This window comes from Bacillus rossius, chromosome 8 (assembly GCF_032445375.1).
Source record: "Bacillus rossius redtenbacheri isolate Brsri chromosome 8, Brsri_v3, whole genome shotgun sequence".
Classification (NCBI taxonomy): Eukaryota; Metazoa; Arthropoda; class Insecta; order Phasmatodea; family Bacillidae; genus Bacillus; species Bacillus rossius.
The window spans coordinates 23,570,949-23,586,606 of record NC_086336.1 but is presented as its reverse complement, the minus strand read 5'-3'; the positions used below and the strand labels follow the sequence as shown (position 1 = coordinate 23,586,606).

Below are 15,658 nucleotides of genomic sequence, written 5' to 3'. Positions count from 1 at the left end.
CCCAGAGTTTATGAATATGACACGTAAACGCCTTGATTTATAAGGCAATACATTTGCAAGTAGTTTGCTGATTTTTAGTGTGTCAATTAATAATAAAAATTATTTATTATATATATAGCTAGCCATCCTCCCCGGATTCGCGCGGTTGCAATATACTTATAAAGAAAATGAGATAAATAATTTAGAAAAAAAATAAGTATAAAGTTTAGTTATTTATTTAAATGGTTATTAGTATGTCACAAATGAAAACCTTCTCTTATCTGGTCGTTACTAGTCTCTAGTCTCTAGATAGTTTAAAACAAAGTCGCTGTTTTTTTCTTTCTGTTTCTCTTCTTGCTTTTTCTAAACCAGAGTATATTTTAAAGTTACTTCCAGTTATTATAGAAGGTCTTTATATTCAATGTTGACATCTGACTTCTAAGTACACAATACGATTTTTTTTTGGCAGTGGCACGCGAAAGGGCAACATATAGCTGTACATGCGAAAAACCCTCAATGCTCAGGTCTAAGCCCTGAATTTTGAATGCAGGCATAAAATCTACATCAACAACCTGGGTCCTTTAAGGGGGTCATTTGAAAAACATTGTTATATTGGCGTATATTCTGAATGAATGATTTAGATTTAGAATGGTAACCATTAAGAAGAGAGTGGAGTTCTGGCGGAAGAATAATTTCTTTATATTTTATTTTTTCCTTGTAAGCAACTCAAGCCTTTTGATTCATCCTTCCATTTCAAAGAAGAGTAATATTCACAGACAGTGCCTATTGAAACGACAGGAACATTCTTGGATTCAATATTAGAATCGTACCTAAAACATTTCAGAATTTAATTTATTTGTCCACAAATTAATTGCCCTCTGATATCTATATCTGTCCATGTCACATCAATGACGAGCTTCACGTTCAATGGAGGATTCTATGGCTCCCTGTGATCTATGACTATCTCGGTCAAGACTAAGACGTAACTCATGTTTAACAGAAGGTTTTCTATTTCTTATCATATAATTACTTTCTCTTCTATTAGACAACATGTTTTCCTTTTTTTCTTCGGTGTGATCATTATGACCTAATCGTTTTATGCTTGTATTTCTGGTACTACAACCTATATTTAGACGACTTCTTCGTGAAATAATTACATTGGGAAAAATAATTACTTTAAAATTAGAAGAAATTAAGTTATATCGTTTTAAAAAATAAAAGAAGAACTTAAAGCCACAAATAATCAACATAACGTAAATCAAGAACCTGATAATTGAAGAAATTCACTACGTTAATAAATAAACGAAAGAAAAAAACATTACTTCAACTTAACTATCTACTAAAAAATGCCAATTCTCGCAAGATGTACAACACAATAAAGTTAAACTTTCTTGAAAAATAAAAATTAAATTATAAACAATAAAAAGTAATAACTTTAAAATTATAATATTTTTAGTTTTATTTTTGAAAAATTTAAAAAAAAAAATCACTTAAATCCACAAATAATCACCATTCACTACGTAAATAAACAAACAAAAGAAAAAAATACAATCTCAACATAACTGCTTACTAAAAAAAGAGCCAATACTCTGATTATGCACAACAGGGACAATAAAAACAGTGATTTTTAATACTATTTAGAGAGTAAATAAATAAACAAAATAAGAAATCATCTTATCTTTACAAATCGTTCATTTCTGTAGGGAGAGGTAGTGCTTTATTAACCAAATACCATTATAGTTCTGACAATTTGTAAAATATATCTACAAATCTTTATATATATATTTCTTGTGTGCGTGTGTATGTCACTGAACTCCTCCTAGACGGCAGGACCGATTTTGATGAAATTTTTTGTATGAGTTCACGGGGATTCGAGGATGGTTTAGATTCACAATTGGATAATTTATCTCGATTCTGAGTTAAGAAAAAACTAAAAAATGTAATGTGTGTCATAGATATACAAACTGTTAGTGTCATTCCTCTATGTCTGCCGAGCAATAGCTTTCAAGCCATTACGTTACGTTTTGCTATTGTAAGGAACTAAGTAGAGAGTAAGAAAAAAAAAAGCTCCTGACAGTTTGTAGTGTCGCCATATTTGTTTCAATTATCAATACCGTTTTTGTATATTACAATTTAAATTGCAGAAAAAAATCATGTTTCATAGACACATAAATAGTGAGTCTGTCATTTCTCTGTGTCCACGAGGTCTCGCCGCGTTATTTTCTCCTTGGGGCGAACCCGTCCGCTTAATTAAATTAACAGGTTTTATCGTTGAATGATTTCATGATAGGTATATTTCATGAAAATCTGCTCTCATAAAAAAGTTAGTTTTATAGACATTCAATAGGTCTCTCTCTCTCTCTCTCTCTCTGAAGATCAATCTATGAATCGTTACAAATTTATTTTCTTTATTTATTTTTTATTTGATACAATACGATTTCACTTAAAATCAATTTCTACCCCTTCCTGTTTTCATTTTCACATTACGAAGTTTCACTTCTTCCACGCGGAGGGACTCCACGCAATATTTTTGCATGCAATTAAAAACTATTTTTTAATGATGCCAAAGAAGTATAACTTCACATGTGCGTACCTAAGTACACACACCCATTTTTTAAATTTAATTTCTTATATATATATTTTCCCTCCCTACCTAGGGCACTCATAATTCTTTTAAATTTCACGTGTATGTTTTCAATGTCATTCGAGTTGTACAATTTTTTTTTGTCAAATTGGTCATTATTTATAGTTTGTTTCATTTTGGAAACATACGTATTTGAGGTATTATGACAAATAAAAAAAAATAGTTTCACTAACATTCTTAGGTTTTTATTGTGTGGATAGTTTCAAGTTTAATATTATGTTAACATTGTCATTCCAGTTTTATAATTTTTTTGTCAAATTAGTTGTTATTTACACTTTTTGTTTCATTTTGGACTATGTTTTTTTATACTTAATTCAAAGATTTGTGGTGTGTACAGGGAGTGATGTCTCTATTAATTTCTATACTCCTTTGGATAAGCGGAATATTGCCACCACAGTTTTACATATAAAGAAATCCTACAAATTTTTTAAACATTATGACAAATAAATATAGTTTCACAACCATCCTTAGTTTTTTTTTTGGTGCGTTTAGTTTGAAGTTTAATATTATGTATGTACGTAAATTCTTAAACATAGATTTATTTATTAATTTATTTAGATAATTATTAATAGGTAGGTAATAAGCTTTCTATTTGTCAATATTGTTATTATGGTAGATAGGAGTACAGTAAATGCCTATATTTTTATATTCCTTTATATCTCTTTCGATTTGGAGTGTTTCCGAGCCATTCGGGGTCCTCAACGTCAACCCCCCCCCCCCCCCCACCACCAGGTGGTTAAAAAGCCCCAAAATTTCGAAAGTTTAAAAAAAATGAAAAATCTATCTCATTCGATTTTAAGTGTTTTCGAGCCATTCAGGGTCCTCGAACCACCCCCCCCCCCCCCCTCCTTGCCCTCTGGGAACAAACCCCCAAAATTTCGACAATTTCAGGAATTTCAAATATCTATTCTTTCGAGATGGAGTGTTCAAAACCAATCGAGGTCCTGAACATCCACTTTCCGCAAAAGTGAAAGCCCCAAAATTTCGAAATATAAGAATATATATAAATTGGATGTTGGCATGTATGTCGTCGATAAACTATTACACCGTTTGACTGATCGCCATGAAAGTTGGCACATCGAAGTGTTTTTATCATGGAGAAGGTTTTTATGCTAACAATTTTTTTTGTAACTCGCCGCTAGATGGCGCTGTAGCGCATCAACTTCTAAACCTTTCAACCGATCGTCATGGGTAAACAGATAACCATAGGTCACAGATACACAAACAGTAATTATGTGTCATTTCTTAATGTCCACCACACTGGACATTTCGCTATCCATTTTGCTTAAACCGCGGACAATATATCACCCGGTGTTCAGACCGGGCAAAGCCGGGTACTGCAGCTAGTTATATATAAAACCTTCCTCATTTAACGCTCTTTCCATTAATGTAAAACGTACCAAAATCCGTTGTGGAGTTTAGAAGAAGAAATTGGAGAAACAGACAGACGGTAATGGTAAACAATCAGAGTATCACTCTGCCATAAGAACCCCAAAAGCGCATCGCGTCGCTGTCTGTGTGCTTATTTAAAGTTTATCAGTTTGTTAAATTTGGTGATGCATCTCGATTTTTTTCACTCACAACAGTTTCGTATTCTAAGTATTTTATTGACGCCATTCTTGATGTCTTAAATCATTATTGTAAATCGTGTAATCACGGGAAGTAATAAGGCTATAAAAACTAATAAATTAATCTACTGTGAAAATGGATGCGTGCAGGCGTTATTGTTTGTATTAAGCTGTCGAGAGCGACGACATTATGATACCGAAAATCGACTGGTATCCTGAAAGAAAGGAAACTTTTGAAGGATAAAATCAATTCCTTTAATTGAATTGTTTAGCGAAAGTCGTTATTTAGATATTTATGTTCGTTAAAAAAATAACATTAAAGTAGAATTTTTATTTATTCACTAACTATCATGTAGGCATGCTTGCTGAATTTTTTTTTTCATTACTCGATACATTTATTTGAATACATTAAGTCCACAAATAAAATTTTAAAAATTATAAGAATTTAAATGATCTTAATATTTTTGTCGAAGTGTTATTTTAATATTCACGTATTTTGTAAAAATTAGTGCAATTAATATTAATTAAAATTTTTAAATTTAAAACGTCATTCACACATAAATCTATTGAAAAAAAATTTGGAATTTATTTATTTAAAACTAATAAAAAATATGTCACAATGTCACAATGTCAAAATGTGACAAGTTCACCATAAAATAGTAACTGAAACAGTTTTAGCTAAGTGCATGCGTGAGTACTGCTTTTCTGTCTTCTCGCTTGCAAAGCCACCTATGTTGAAAGAATGGCTTTTTCCCCAATGAGTAGAGGATGAACATGTAAACTTAATTTGTCACCAGACTCTCCACAGTTAAATATATTTTTACAAGAGTAGTTGAACGTTAAATGGCCATTGGATAAGTCTCACTGGTCGAAACGAAAGAGATCTTTATCGCTGGCCTACACGTTTACCTGAAATAACGCCATACGATTTTTTTTTCCTTTGGAGCATTGTAATAGATCGTTTCTACGTTCTGCCGCTACCCAATGATTTACCAGATTTGAGACACTGAATTGAAGAGGCTTTTGCTTCCATTTCTTTGAACATTATTGTAGGAAGAATTGGACTTTAGTTAGTATGTGTGCTGCATAACTAAAGTTGCACAAATTGAACATTTGTAAGAACAACTAAAAATAACAATAATTGTAAGTACATTATACCTTGATGTAAGTTTTTGGACATGCGCCATTGCTAAGAACTTTTTCTGTTGAAGAAAAACTAATAAATAAAATAAATAAAAATACACAAGAAAGACAAAAAACACACAAAATTAAGCAAACAATTGCTGTTGTCAACAAAACACCACAAAATATTCCGAAACAGAAATATGGTCAACAAACAAAGAAAAAACAAAGAAAAAGTACTAAGTGAACAAAAAAACAACACACAAATGATGACAACACAAAAATATTTTGTGTGTTTTTTGTCTTTCTTGTGTATTTTTATTTATTTTATTTATTAGTTTTTCTTCAACAGAAAAAGTTCTTAGCAATGGCGTATGTCCAAAAACTTACATCAAGTCATGCACTCCCATTGCACAAATCTTTTAAAGATTACACTATACCTACCTTCTTGCGTGTTAAACACATAGTTCGTACCTACATGTTGATGAGTAGAAAAAGTAAGATGATTAATAAGTTGTAGAAGAATACGCAATTATTTTTTTACTTTTTAGTGCATTTTAATTTGTTTTGGAATAGTTTTTTTTTAAAGTCAGTTTTTTGTTGTTTAAATTTGTGTTATTTTTTTATTTTTAGTGAATCTGAAGTACACTAACTAATTTGTCTGAATATGGGTAGACCTACTAAACGTGCTGCTCATATGAAACAGCGCCGTTTAAATGAAACAAACGAAGTCAGGGAGAAATGCCTATCTCAACAGAGGAAATCTACCTCGAGGACAATTTTAAAAGAGACTTGCGAAGAGCGCAAAAATAGACTTTCGAAAATGCGGCTTTACATGAAAAAGTTTTGGATAGGGAAAATATCGATAAACGTAGTCATCGTCTCGGCTTGATGAACGATTGTCTTTCGAATGAGACGGAGGAGCAACTTGCCCACCGACTCAGCGTGATACACGATCGTCTATCCAAAGAGACAGACGAGCAACGTGCAATCCGTCTCTGCTTGATCCACGTTACGGTAGGTGACAAAAGTATCCGGATAGCCTATAAAGATTCGGCCGAGTATCGTTAATTTGCTCCTCAGAATTGAAAAGTTCCGTTATTTTGTCATGGATACCATAATCAGGACCTAACCAAACTTTCATCAAACTACCCTTGAAGTACATCCTTTCCAATAAAAAAAAAGAATCATCGAAATCGGTTGGCGTGATATTGAGTTATTCGTCCATTTGTCGCGCACATACATAATGCAAATTTAAGACTTATATGGTTTTCGTATGTATGCCATTGCCAGAACTGGGCAAAATTGAAATGGGCCCACACGGAAAGCACCAGCTTCCAAATAAAAAAATAATCATCAAAATCGGTTCAAACAGTCGAAAGTTCTGAGGTAACAAACATAAAAAAAAACCAGACGAATTGAGAACCTTCTCCTTTTTTAAAGTCTGTTAAAAATAGTCGCCCCACGCCGAGCCATGGTCCCTTCCACTTCCGCTCCCGCCTGCGAAGCTTGTTCTGCCAGACAGTTCTACTTACTCTTTCAAGGTCGCCCGCGGAGAGCGGCCGAGACCATAGGCGTGCCTACAGGGGGGGCCAGGTGGGTCATGGCCCCCCCTAATATAATCACTCAGATCGGCTTTTTCTCTAATGAATTCGTTAATATTCGTATATTCCTGGCACTATGACACTCAAACTGTTTTTCAGTGTTGCAGCGTGCTAATTAACAATATTTTAAAACATTTTATCGTTCTGGAATTACAGCCGCCTTAGTTGATTTAAAACACGAGGTCCCTTAAAATAACCAAGCAAAAAAAAAAAGAGGTTTGTTAAAGTTCTGTTGTCTGAATTGTTGTGTTTGCATTCACAAAAAAGTTCATTTCAAGGTAGATCTGGACCAAGCTATTGGAAAATTCGAGGGGGATAAATATGTAAGTAGTACCCTTTAAACATTCTCTATGGAAAAAAAAACCAACATATTTTCAAGATTGTTAAAATTATACGGATATAAATATTAACTAGAAAACATATCTCGTTGATACTGCAAAAAATATTAACACGAAAATGAGTGAATGTATTTAGGCTATTTAACATTCTAAATTCAGCTTCTGATTTAAAAATTTAGCAGGGCACCCCCTAATGGAAATGTCTGGGCACGCCTATGGCCGAGACGCGCCAAGTTCAGCGGCGGTCACGCGAGCAGTCTCGTCTGGCTTCCGGAGGGCGTTCAACCCACATCGTCACTCGCGAGGTCTTGAACAATACCACCAACTAGTGACGTTTTGAGGAATATTTCTGTACCTGGGAGGTGTCAGGCAATAGCTGTATCCAAATGCATAGGTGTGCAACCATAGAACACACATCTCTACATCCCTTAGCAAATCCAGCTGCAATGTAGAAGACGCATTTCTAATGGATGTATAGTGTCCGAATACTTTTGCTGCTAGCAACACCTGCTGACAGTTGGACGTACTATTGTGCACGCAGCCATTTTTATCCGTGATATCTTCGAATATTCAGCAAAAGTTAACAATGACATATTTAAAAAAAATAATGTATCTTGACTGATATAAATGTACGCGATAAAAAAATTTTGGTTTTGAATCTCAAAATATTAAAAAGACTTGTAATGACAAATTAAAATCACGGTGAGCTTAAGTTATTTTTACGGAATTTTTATTAAGGTTTTTAATTGTTTCTATTTGAGTTTATCACGTATGCTTATAACGTTTAAAAAAATCTAAAGTAACACGGTCGCGGGTCGACATTTTCCATGTTTTTTTAAATCAAATTTTAGGACTTTACTGATTTGGACTCTGGGCTGGCTATTCTGCTCACTCGCCACGCGGGTGGTATGGCTGGTAGTTGGAAAACATGGCGGGCGTGGTGCGTGGCTGGCTTCCAGATTGGACAAAATCTTTGTTAGTTTTTTTTTTTTGTGCAGTAGCGCGCCTTGCGCGGTCAATGGCTGGGATATCGGGGTAGGCGCCAGCAGTGCTGACAAAGTCTAAGGACTAAGGACACAGCCCACTGTCTGGTTATCTGAGTGAGGCAGGGGGTTAATGTGATGACTATGCTGGGTTGCCCTAGCCTCTAGCCTGGTCATGCTGTAGCTGTAACACCTTCCTGATCAAAAGGGGGAGTGATCCCTTGACAGCTTTGTCAAACTATTTCTTGCTATGGAATGTAAAAAATTTATCTGTAACCGCCTCCCAATCTACCCTAAAGATCGCATATTTGGGAGGATTGGTGGATTGTGCCGACCATAGGTTGGTCACAGACGCTGTTTTTAAGTGTGCTAGCACAACAGGCCGCACGGTTTGGCCGGACGTCTAGGTGGAGGGAGTAGCTTACTCAGCTGTCCTGGTTAGTTGTATGTGAAATTTGGGTTCAACAACCATGGACTCTTCTGGTAGGAGCGGCGGTGCCCGGAGATTTATGTGCATGAAAGAAAGAGGTCGGGAGTAGTATGTAAATGTCGGTCCTGGCACTGGGTCCTGGGTGTGGTGCCTGTGGTGCCGACCGCCATATTGGATTGTGACGTCATGGCGGCAAAATGGATGGTCGTGACCTTGACATTTGACCTTGACCTTGACTCCGACGGCCATTTTGGATCCACCATCTTGGATCCACCATCTTGGATGACGTCATTTTGTTATCTCGAACATTCCAGCATTTTATTTTCCGCCATTTTGAATTATGACGTCACCATTGCAATTATCGTTATGGCCGCCATCTTTAAAATCTTTATTTTTATCCGATTTTAATAAAAAAAATCAAATTAAAAAAAATTCAATTAATAATATTTAAATAAAAAATAAAAAAAACAATAATTTCCAGCACGGAGCACGGAGTCCTCGGTTCTAACCCGGTGAGGACAAAAAAATAAAAAAAAACCGATCCTTCCCTCAAAGTGCCTGCTGGCAGACTGACCCCACCACTTGTTACCATGCATATATATAGTCAGTTAGCATGACATCATGTCCACCATCTTGAAAATCCGTAATTTTAATGCTAGAGATTTGGGAAAAAATCCTTAATTAATCAAATAAATTGGCAATAAATGTACTGATTAATTCGATCGATTCCATTTATTGGTTCGATCCCTGGACGATGCAAAATAACTTAATTTTATGTAAAAAATAATCATTTTAATAGATAATGATGAAATTCCTAAAAGAAGCATAGTTTCCAAATCAACCATCATCCTATAAGTTATTATGACGACCATCTTGGAAATTTGTATTTATTTAGCTAGAAATTCGGGAAAAATTCCAAAATTCACCGAAAAAATCAATCATTAATTTACTTATAGAATCGATATTGCCCTGTTGCCAAGCTTTGTTCATATCTGGAGATATATATACATATAAAATTATTCCTTAGTTAAACAGGGTTTTGAAAAATTTAACGTGGTGTCCGTTCCTTCTTAGTTTAATAATGGTACAATATATCTTACATATTCAGTATATAAAACCTTCAAATGATATTACTGTTTTTAGCCAACTTTTTAAGGAATATTAACACTAAAATTTAAATTGATGGATAATCTAACGCTCTTTAAAATGGTGTGATATATGTGTATATATATATATATATATATGTGTGTATATATATGTTTATATATAGCCGAACTATATAATAAAATTATATGCGTTTTTATACATTTATGGAGTGAAAAATTGGAAATATTATGTGAAATATCTCCTGACCAAAAAAGCTTAACGTTATTTGAAAGTGTTTCTGTTGCTTTTTAAATGTACACTGATTTGGGTCCTAAATAACTGAGATATCTTGTACATGTATAAACATATAAGTGTATAATTTTGTAAAGGTAAAGCCAATCAACAGTTCTATAAGTTGAACAGTGATTTAAATCAATAAATGTAATAATATATACATGCAATGCCTACCAGGTGTAAAAATACTATATATATTCGCAATAAACGTCCGCATGACCCGAAAATTTTTTTTATCACCTTACGCGTGATGCCTGATATAATTTAACTTGGTGTTTGGTAGACCACCAACAAAAATAAATTGACAATTTATTGTTTTGCTGTACCTCAAAAACCTTTTGATTGTATTATCATCAAAACCTCCCAAGGCGTGTGCAATTAACTTCACTACACACATTTCAATTATACAATTATAGGGACGTCAGTTGTTATCATAGGTAACTAGCATCACGACAAGAAGATAGCATGTCCTCTCGCTACCTTGGCTGGGCATTCGAAACGCTTACCAGTTTCGCCTTTAGCATGTACCTACTCGTTTCTGTCAAAATATATGGTTATAAGGCTCAGTCTCACACACAAAGTAAGCTACTTTATTTTCATGTTTTTATTTAATATTATCCAATAAATTTTCATGTTCATCTTTTCACGATAGTGCTCTTTATTTTTACATATACTGTCAAATTTTCTCTTTCGATATTTGCTTCAAATTATGACATGAAATTATACACCTTGAATTTAACGTCTAGTAAATAAACAATAAGTTAATTGGCAAAAAAAAAAGAACAAATGGAAGAGACCTATGAGAAAACAAGTTAGACGAAAATCCTTTGTTTAATATTTATAACGAGAAAAAAAATTTGTGAGTGAGTAGCTCAGTACTCGTCAGTTAAGTGTAAAAATCTAACCTCCATAACGAACCAATTCATGTACTTTCATGTAGCAAATAAACTTATAAAACGAAACTCTGACACCATATTTTAATGCAGAATTCTTTTAAAAAAAATGCCAAGTGTAATAAATATACGCAAAATATTCATTTTAGAGAAAAACTGAAAAAAAAAAAATATTTTTCCTTTTAAAACATAACTATAATTCTGTTTAAGGGGATTGTACTGTTAATTTCTCAGGGCCAGAAGACCAACAGGAGTACCGAACGCGTCCCATGTAAATTACTCAACACTGATCATGTGACATTTCTCCCTAGACAGGAATTATCATCACCTACGTTTTCTGAGGTTGAAATTTTAGTATACACCAGGAACGCAAAGAAATAAAATGCGCATTGCGCTACGGAAAATTCTATAGCCAAAAGCCGAAGTCGTCAAGATGGTGCACTTTCGTGTGGCAAATAACTTTGGCGAATATCGGAGGATAAATTAAGCGTATTGGTGTACCAAACTAATCTTTATAGTAGTGAAAATATCCCGTAATCCATTTTGTAAATTTCAATACAAATAACAAGATATAATCGCAACTCTAAAAATAACTATAATATACTAGGTAAGAAAATTGTGTTGGAACAAACATGGCATCAGAGATATTTTACAATTCGTTCGTACTCTAAAGCATTATAAACGCGGCGCTCTATTTCAAGTATTTTAACAAAGTTGCAGTCCAATAGATGCATTAAACAAAATTAACCTGAAACATTAAAAAATAACATTAAGTACATGTGTGTTTTGTTTTTGCTTAAACGACGTTAATCAGTCTGTAAATAATTCATACAAACAAAGCTTTACCTTATAGAGCTGATTGAACATTTAGTATTTAACAGCAAACATTTCATCACGAAATTATTTTATTAGACACTAGCTGCAGTACCGAGCGTTGCCCGGGCTATAAGATCAAAAAGATTAAAATAATTTTTTCCAATCTACTTAGTATACATACATTGTTTTTAAAACACCATGCTTAATACATTACACTGATTTAATATATTAAATATTACATTTTTTGTGATTTGAGTTATTTTTGATTAAAAATACTGATTAATTTCATGATTGTAGTTACATTTCAGTGCTTTATGGTGTATTCTATGCTTTTTGGTGTTATTTTGGTTTGGTTAAATTGTCTTCTTAATTTGAACGTCAAGTGTGCAAAATAATTATATCACTTTCAGATTCCGACAGACGTTGTTCTGCCAGTTTATAGTTATTTACCTGGTCTGTGTGTAATCTAGACTCTATAAAGCAATAAAGAAAAAAAAACTAAATAATAACGGATTACTTATATTGAAAATATTCAATTATCTAGCTAATGCTCGGCATGCATTGCAATGCCTCATTTAGTTTTGTTTTGTAATATGTTTGAAGTAGTTACGCATATACAAATAATCTATCCATGTCTCCAAATATATATTTATATCTATCTACATCTATAGTCCTATATATCTATGTATCTCTCTATGTGTATTTATCTCTTTATATCTACATATATACCTCACACTATCTCTATGTATTCTATATGAGGGTACTGATTGCTTCGTTGTTAATATCACATGGGTGTTTTTTACATGTATGGAAAAATTAAGAATGATAAGGCATCTAGTGCGTGGCAGCAATGTTAATAAGCAATAGGAAATAAACTTTTAGCGCCTGCGGCATTGTCAACACACACTTCGTACGTGTACTGCATGTTGTATCTAACCCCCTCCAACGAATTTTATTCTAAATTGGACTTTTAGTATGGATACATAATGTTATTGATAATATAATATAGCCAATAGCCTTCTTTGATAAATGTACTATCCAACACTGAAATAATTTTTTAAGTCGGACCAGTGGTTACTGAGATTAGCGCGTTCAAACAAACAAACAAACTAACTCTTCAGCTTTATAATATAAGTATAGATGACGTGTAATAAAAATATAAGATAACTTGTTATTTCTTTAAAATATGACGAACGCTGTGCTATCTCTGTATTTCCGGTGTACTAAAGATTGTTTAAAATGTAATGAGTATTTTTAAGTTATCATTATTTCGTTAATGACTTTAAATTATAACAAAGTATTTAATGATAGTTTTACAACTATATAGTTTAGCTCACGAAATATGCTAAGTACATTCCCGAAATTCACGAAATTTAATATAGGCCTACATGGATGTATCAAGCGAGTCCGCTTTATATTTTTGTTTCCTGAGGCTTCCACAGATGGCAGTACCGTGTTTAGGGACTCATTTCAAATCCAATAGACTTTCGTTCCATTCACAAAATTACTCCTATCAAATGCCGTATACCGAGAGCTTAGATGTTTACACATGAAAAAACATGGTGAGTAGGACTGAGTCTTAATATTAGGTTCAAATTTTACACATGTTACGTAAAACTGACAATATTTTTATTGCATTACAGATAATCCGAACAATAAGGGGATCGACTTCTGACAGACGTTATGGTAAACATATGCACGATGTTCTACTTGGACTAATCGTTTACCATTTCACAGTCAACTGAAGAAGTGTTTCTTGAATTGCAGGTCACGGTAAGTAAGAATTATAAAAAAAAAATTGTAAGCTAGAATACACTGTGATTTCGTAGTTTGTACCGAAAACTAAATAAATATAATGTATGAAAATAATTGGTAACTGAAAATAAATTTCCTTATGATTTTTTTCTTTTGTGAAAAAGAACATTTTTTTTGTCTTATCAGTATATCTGCTTACACCGCCAGGTTGCGTACGATTTGCAACACAACCTCACCCACAGTTTAGTAAACACAGAGATAACTTTGTTTTGGAAAGGTTAAGCTATTATAACACTGATGTACTCATTTAATTTATTGTAATTTTTTCCCTTACATTATAGCTGCGCGTTACGCACAAGTGGCACGTCTCACCTGAGTGACTCAGTTGATGCAGTTATATAATAACAATACCACCGGAAAGCGAAGATTATTTTCACATCAGGTATTTTTTACACACGTTATGAAAATTTTACCCATGACTGGTATTGCGAGATAATGCTTAGAAAATCTAAACTCAGAGGAAATTTTTTATCATATAATATTATTTTCAGAGTAACAACTATTGCTATCAATATATGTGTCAGTCAGTGACGATTTTCAGCAATCGAATTTTTGAGAAAACTACAACTTAAAAAAAAAGGAAATTATTCAGTACAGCACCAAACTTTTCAAATATTTTGTTATATTGGTAAAATTTGTAGTTTATTGTTACTTATCATAAAAGCTGGGTCAACAAGTGAATAGCTACTACACTCCGCCACACGTTGCCACTGTTATTAACAATATAATGGAAAGTGGAAATACCTTGAAAATTACTTGGACCAAATAATCTCCCCTTGCCGTGTTCACTGGCGTTTTGCACTTACGTGGCAAGGATCGCGGTTTCGATCATAACACCTTGGCGTGGCTCAAATGCATGAGCATCGAGTCGGTATAGTGCGGACCAGAAGACTTAAGAGTTGCGCTCGATTGTAAATACATACGAGTTGCACATAACGGTTGGAAACAAAAAAACAATGTATGGAACATTATACGGCTCATTAGACCCGGTTAGGCTACACTTTAACTGTTCTAAAAACATTTATCATAGTAACGATGGTGCAGGTTCTATCCATTTAATAATAAAAGTTTTAATAACAAAATTTTTTGCGACGATTGGTTTCCAAAAAATTTACTAAAATAGATGTACATACTTATCGTTTCATTGCATGCAACTTCTTTCATTTTCAAGCAAAGTCATGAACTTTTGGTAACATTTTTATTGATGTTCTTGATAGTTACCCTATGTTAACATTAAACATCGTATTCCTTGTTGCGTACTTCACTTGTGTCTTTATTTTAGAACTAGCTAATGTACCCGCGCTTTGCTATAGCAGTCCACAGGCAGAACACTCTCGTACTGCTCATTAAAAAAACCTCCTCGTGGGCACGTCATTTCCGCGCCTGAAATGAAAAAGAATCAAACTTAACAAAAGCCGTTGCAATAGAGATGCATAAGACATGAACAGTGCAATAGCCATTGCCATGGATACGAATAAATCTTTAACAATGATGTGGCTCACACTGCTAATTGCAATACCAGTACCACTGACAGAGGCGCACATCTTCATCACTATATTAGGAGTTGCAGGGAAAGGTATCAGTTAAATATAAATATAATTAGTTCTGAGCCGATACCGATAATCGATACTAAATACTGGCCGATATTAACGTATCGGAATCGTTCGGACCAATATTTTTTTTTTTGGCACCGATGTTCTGCAGGTAAGGTGCATCTAACTGTAAGAGATAATACTGCTATTATGGTTCGGGCTTGCGAATTACCACAAATTCCGAGTTTTGGGTGTTCTGCTCATACTTTACAAGGAGTCGTTACTGAACCATAAAAATATCTATAATGTGTGTAGCAATGTTTGGCTTGTATTAGGGAATTTCAGGCACTCTGTTTCAGCGAACAAACGTTTGACTGAATTCCTAAAAGCTAACAAAATGCCATGCCACAAACTGAAACACGATGAACCAATCAGATGGAACAGTACCTATATTATTTTGCAGAGGTTTTTGGAGCAGAGACGTGCCAAATAATATCTTGATACAGACCTAAATTTGAATGTGGAACCAACATAGTATTTCAGAAGTTATCCCC

The 15,658-nt window shown here is 33.8% G+C and overlaps 1 protein-coding gene across 1 annotated transcript in view; it reads right to left on the bottom strand.

The window, feature by feature from the left end:
• The window catches only part of LOC134535587 (very long chain fatty acid elongase AAEL008004-like), a 274,418-nt gene that overhangs the window by 95,693 nt on the left and 163,067 nt on the right, over positions 1-15,658 (bottom strand). The window lies entirely within an intron of this gene.